The following is a 6,465-nucleotide window of genomic DNA, read 5'->3' as shown; positions in this document are numbered from 1 at the left end:
ATTTCCATTACTTCCTGCCTTCAGCTTTCCTCTCTTTCTGCCCGATTATTGTTCTCTGCCAGAAAAGAGAGAGCAAGTGAATGATGTCATTTGGCCTCTTTTCCCTGCTGCACATTGCCAGGACATTATTGAGTGCCAGGACATTTCCCCCCCTGTTTCAGTGCACAGGTCCATTTGGCTTCATATGTGACCTCTCTTTTAAAGTAAATTATTTATTTATCACTGCTAGGAACATCTGGGGCGCACACAACACATTTATCTGTGTGCAAAAAGGGGGTGTAGCTGGTTGTCAGCTTCAGGCCTGCCTTGCTCAGCAAATGTTGGTGTGGACTTTTAATTTCAGCATAAACCAACTCAACTGGATTTTGCTCTAACACTAATTCTCTTTGGGGAGCCTTTGCATCTGATTCATTAACCTCCTTTGTTCTACCAAATTTCTGTAACCTGTCCTTATTTTTAATGGTTGGTTTTTTTTAATGGTAGATGTTTTATTGTGCTTTTAATATTTTGTTGGAAGCTGCCCAGAGTGGCTGGGGAAACCCAGTCAGATTGCCGGCATATAAATTTCTCTCTCTCTCTCTCTCTCTCTCTCTCTCTCTCTCTCTCTCTCTCACACACACACACACACACACTCACTCACACACACCCACACCCACACATCCACACCACAACATTTATATACAGTGGTACCTCGGGTTACAGACGCTTCAGGTTACATACGCTTCAGGTTACAGATTCTGCTAACCCAGAAATATTACATCGGGTTAAGAACCTTGCTTCAGGATGAGAACAGAAATTGTGCTCTGGCGGCAGGAGGCCCCATTAGCTAAAGTGGTGCTTCAGGTTAAGAACAGTTTCAGGTTAAGAACAGACTTCCGGAATGAATTAAGTACCACTGTAATTTATATAAATATATAAGCATATAATAATTATTTAATAATAATAATAATAATAATAATAATAATAATAATAATAATAATAATAATAAAGGAGCCTTTAACTGTAGACCTCTGGAACATCTTTGCGGATTGATACCAAAGAGGATGGATTTCCCCTTTGAATCTACTCTCCCTTTTCACCCCCACCCTCGATTTACTAAGGAGATCCACTTATGGAAGCAGCTTACCACCTGCATTTCACTTGCTGGATTAGGAACCTCTTGCCTAAATCAGATGTTCATTCAAATGTGCATTGGAGAAGGGAAGCTGTATCCCTGCATTGCATTACTTTTAATGGAATAAGCACTTGGATGCGCATCATAATGCACATCCTGCTGTGGATGGAGATGCACATTTCCTTGAGTACCAGAGTGAACATTCTATCGAAAGTGTTAAATGCAGATGGGCTGCATTTTCATTTGGATGGTCACGTTATAACCATCCTGAACATGCTGTTTGGTAGTGGTGGATAACCTGTGGTGCGGGGGCCAGTGATGTAGCATAGGGAGGGGCAGAGGGGCAGTTGTCCTGGGTGCAAAATTCTTAGGGGTGCAAAATTTCAATACCTGGTGCTGCTTCAATGCAGCTGTGTGCTTCCATTGCTGGGTTCTTCATGTCACCAAGAAGTGACCTCTCCAGACAACAGAATGAGTCTCCTTTTCTTACCTCCGTAGGTGCAAAACTCTGGGTGATGTGGACACCGTTAGGCAGTTGAAAGTGCATTTGTACTCCATTTCCCTCCCTCCCACCCTCCCCTCCACGCGGTCCCCATTTAAACAACACTGTAGCAAAGGTGAAAGATGCAAGAAAGTGTGCAGGGAGGCATCTCTGTGCCTGAGGGCAGCTGTGAGGCCTATTAGGCAGAGCAGCTCTTCCTGTGGGGCTGCTTCTTGGGTGGTGGAAAGACCTCCCCTGGCTGCTCCTCTTAACCCCTTTTGTGGGGCAAACACAGCACACGGTGCATGGGTAACGGGGTATAATACTTACCTTGCCCTGGGTGCTGGCAACACATGCTACACCACTGCCAGGGGTATGTATGTGCAAACCAAAGCCTAATTTCATGTTGCATCACAGACACTGTAGACCAGGAGTCAGCAAACTTTCTCAGCAGGGGGCTGGTCCACTGTCCCTCAGACCTTGTGGGGGGCTGGACTATATTTTGAAACAAAATATGAATTAATTCCTATGCCCCACAAATAACCCATTTTAAATAAAAGCACACATTCTACTCATATAGAAACACGTTGATTCATGGACCATCCACAGGCAGGATTTAGAAGGTGATTGGGCCGGATCTGGCCCCCGGGCCTTAGTTTGCCTACTCATACTGTAGACCTCCCATTACTTTCTAGACCATTCCTCTGCTAATCAGTTTTGGTCCTTACTCTGTCTACTTCTGGCATGCATTCTCCAAAAAAATTACCTTTTCCCAGAGGAATGCAGCCCCTTGACAGGAAATAAGTGTCTGCCCCCCCAATTGTTTGCTCCATAAATTTAACAATACACTGAGGGAGAATTCTCACTAGTATTTCCACATAGGTGCTTTACTTAATGTTTGGTCTGACAAAGGGAAAAGGTACTGAGTGATAGATAAGGACAACGGGATGTCTTCCCTAGAAATTTGTCAGCGTAGCTGTGGTTGAACAGATGGTCACCCAAACAGCTCAGGCATTAACTGATGGATAATAGGCACTCAGCCTTTGCTGGAAGCAATTGTGTTTCCCCTCTCTTTTTGTGAGCTGCTGTGTGACTGAGCAGATCTACAGCATTCCAGAAGCCTTGCTCAAATTTATGCCGAGTGTGTCTGTAGAGTTTGTAGGCAGAAGGAACCTGTCTGCTTTGTTTGGGGACTGGTTCCTTAGGATTCCAATAAATAAATAAATAAAATAAAATGAGTTTATTCCATACAGAACCTTACTTTGTCATTAAAAATATCATTCCTTTTACAAGAGAAATATGCCATCCATATCACCAATGACAGAGGCACTGTCACCTTTCCTTTTTTTTTCACTTCATAGCAGGTGCAATGAAGCCATAGCTGGTAGGGCTGAGGTGAAGTGAAGTAACACAGGACAACCACTGGGAATTTAAACAGGCTACAATTTTATTGATTACAGGTGTCAGCAGGTTTTGATAGAGACATTGGGTATGTATCCTGAATCAACCAACCTGTCTGCTGGTTGATTATCTGGCATGGTTAACCAAGGTTAAGAATCACCCTATGACGTACATCAAATCGGGGTGGAATGCTCTCCCCAAGAAGGCTTGCCTGGCACCATCATTATATCTCTTTAGGCACCAGGCATTTGTCTTCTCTCAGGCTGTTGTCTAATTAAATCCATGGTCTTTTCAATTGTGGGGATACTGTTTTTGTTTGTAACTATGTTAAGTGGTTTTGTGGTTTTATATTATAAACTACCCTGTGATCCTCAGATGACAGACAGTATAGAAATGATTTATTATTATTATTATTAGGGGAGGAAGGTTGTGCCTGTTTGAGTTTATGCTGTTTACACACAAGCGTGTATAGATTCTATACATTTTTAGGAGTATTTCTCCCTCTGCAGAGTATAGATCAGATGAGAGGAATGCACAGTAACTTTTAAAGTATGTTATCTGTCTCAGATATATGCTGGAAGAGATGAGTAAAATAATTTTTTCATTTGCAGGCACAGTGGGGTGGAATGTTGATAGAAGAGTTCTAAATATAATAAAATCAGAATTGTAGTCTGGCAAAGTGACAATCTGCTTACGGCTATCCCTGTTGGAAACACAGGATGATTTATATACAGGATAATGCTGTTAAATGCCAATGCTAGATTGATAATTATAGAAGTCTGCATGTTGCTCTTGGAAAAGAGTCAAGGCTGAATCTCCTGTCTTTGAGCATGCGGTAGAAAAATGTGCTGCATAGCACATTGGTTTCACCAGGGGTGATGCACCCCCCCATTTGCTGCTTGAATCGAAATGGGAAGTCACCTTGCCCTGCTCTGTTACATCTGCCACCAGCACACACACACACACACACACACACACACACCCTGCCCATCTCTGCTGTTGGCAGAGACATGGTGCTGTCATCAGCACCAATCTTGGGTGAGATCTCGCCAAAATTGCACAAGATGTTGCCTTACCTCTGGGGTCTGGCAGCTCTGCAGGAAAGTTCCCAACCAGCCACTCCTGCTTCTCTGCTATTAAAGTATTCTCGGAAGGTTTAGATTCAACCTAATCTCCAGTTTCTTCCTTTCTTCTGACAACATACTGTAATGAGCATGTAAGAAACACCACCAACCAATAGGTGGTGCTATTCCGCATACTTAGTGATTAGATAAGGTTCTACCTGGTCTGTCATTATCTTGTCTTCGAACAATCCCCATAAAGAGCAGTGCTTTGTTGGGGGTCTGTGCTGTCAGTTTAACTTTGTTATATTCCGTGCCTGTATGGTGGTGGCAGCTTTGGACCCGGAAGATGGTGTCCTGGATTTGGGTTGTATTGTGTAAGGTTGGTTGTGGCTAGCCTCACAGAACAGTTGCTTCTGTTGGTTTCTACTTGCCAGTAAATCTGGACTCAAGACTCTGGTAGAGAAAGAAGGTCCAGTTGCTGGAGAGACAGCTAATGGTAGTGTCAATTGCACCCTGCTTATGTTTGAACAATTTTGTGATCCAGTATTCAGCTAATGCAAGGACAGTTCATGTCCTTATTTCATGGTATGATTCTGATTATTACCTGCCATACTGGTAGTGATACTTTTTATTTATTTATTAAATGCAACCTTTCAAGGTGCAGATATCAGTTTGCGGCGTTACAGATTAGGAAGGGACTTGGCAACTACTCTGCAATGCAAGCCTAGCTGAATAGAAAAACTTCATGACAAAAAGAAGGAACTGAGGCTCGGTAGAATTTGTTGTTTCTGAGGGGAGGGCATTGGTTGTATTCCGTACTTTCTCATGGCCTGACTAGAAAAGAAGGTTGTGCGCATGATAACAATGTCCTTTCTGATTCCAGGGTGAAGTTCTCTGATGTCTCATGACATCATGTTTTAGTCATATTATGTACTTGTGGCATTGCAAGAAGCTGTTGGATCCAGGAACAATTGTTGTGTTGATCCGGATCCTAGAAAAATATGTTCACAGAATTCTGAAGTGGGAACACTGCTGTATTTGACCATTTCCCATCCCTACCCCCCACTACAATTCAGCAGCAAGTCTATTTAGGAATGACTAACATTGCAGTAATACACACACAAGACTGAATGCAGCACAGAGTGAAATATAATTCTAACACAGCATGAGGATAGTCCATGCTAGCAGTATGTCAACTCTGGTATCTGAAGAAGTGTGCATGCACACGAAAGCTCATACCTAGAACTAACTCAGTTGGTCTTTAAGGTGCTACTGGAAGGAATTTTTTTATTTTGTTTTGACCATGGCAGACCAACACGGCTACCTATCTGTAACTATGTCAACTCTGTTATCTTTGGAAGAGTATAGGCAGTTGGTAAGGAAAAAAGGAAGAGACTATTGTGGTCACAGTTTGAATAGAGTTCTATAAATAAAAGATAATTTGTTACGCACAGGTTCACATTTGTATCTAAAGATACCTTGGAAGAAGATTGCAGTTGCTTATGGCGCTATTAGCTTACAATCTAGTTATTTACAGCAGAAGTAGAAATGTACATTAAAAGGTGCAAATCATTGCGATTGAATCAAATATTTACATTTGCTGTTTGCAGGTTTTAATATTACATGTGATCACATCTTGTAATAATGAAAAACAGAGAGCCAGTGCAGGGAACCTCACATTGGACAGCATGTTTCTGAATACAGATTGCATATCTGATGGGCTGCTTTCTAGAACAGAGCCGAAGACGGAGTCTGTTCCATGGACTCTTAGATTATGCTTAGATTGGCCTAGTTGAGAGGATTCAATTAATCAATAAATAAAGCAGTGAAGAAAAATCTAGAAAGTAATAGTTAAAGTGAATTTATTATTTTATAAACAATAGATGATTGTGATAAAGGAACTTCTTCATCTCTAGTTCTTATAAAAATTACCTGATAGCCTTATAGTTGTGGGTGGGCCCCCTTTGTCTCCTGACAACCAATATTTTTAGACCCAGTCTGCCACTGGGTATCTGTAGCATATGACTGACTTTGTGAAACTTTGTTTTATATACACACACACAGAGGGCTGTACACATTCTCGTATGCACACAAGTACTACAATGTACACTTTCATGTTTCATAAAGGTGTGTCTCTTTATCAACTGTGAAACAGTTCTCACCAAAAAACGAATCTTTAAAGGTACCCACTACAAAAATGTCTGCACCTATTTGTCTGAAATTCAATAGGCTTTATTCCTTCAGAAGAGGAAACCATGCTTATAAATTTCACCCCATCCTTCTAAAAGATAAAAAAAAAGTTATAGCCATTTGCTGATTTCACCCTAATAGTCAATGGAGAGACATTTGAAGCTTTGACATTTGAGAGCCAGTGTGGTGTAGTGGTTAAGAGCGGTAGTCTTGTA

This window comes from Podarcis erhardii (assembly GCF_964252035.2).
Source record: "Podarcis erhardii genome assembly, chromosome: 4".
NCBI classification, from domain to species: Eukaryota; Metazoa; Chordata; class Lepidosauria; order Squamata; family Lacertidae; genus Podarcis; species Podarcis erhardii.
Note: the sequence above shows the minus strand (reverse complement) of the source record.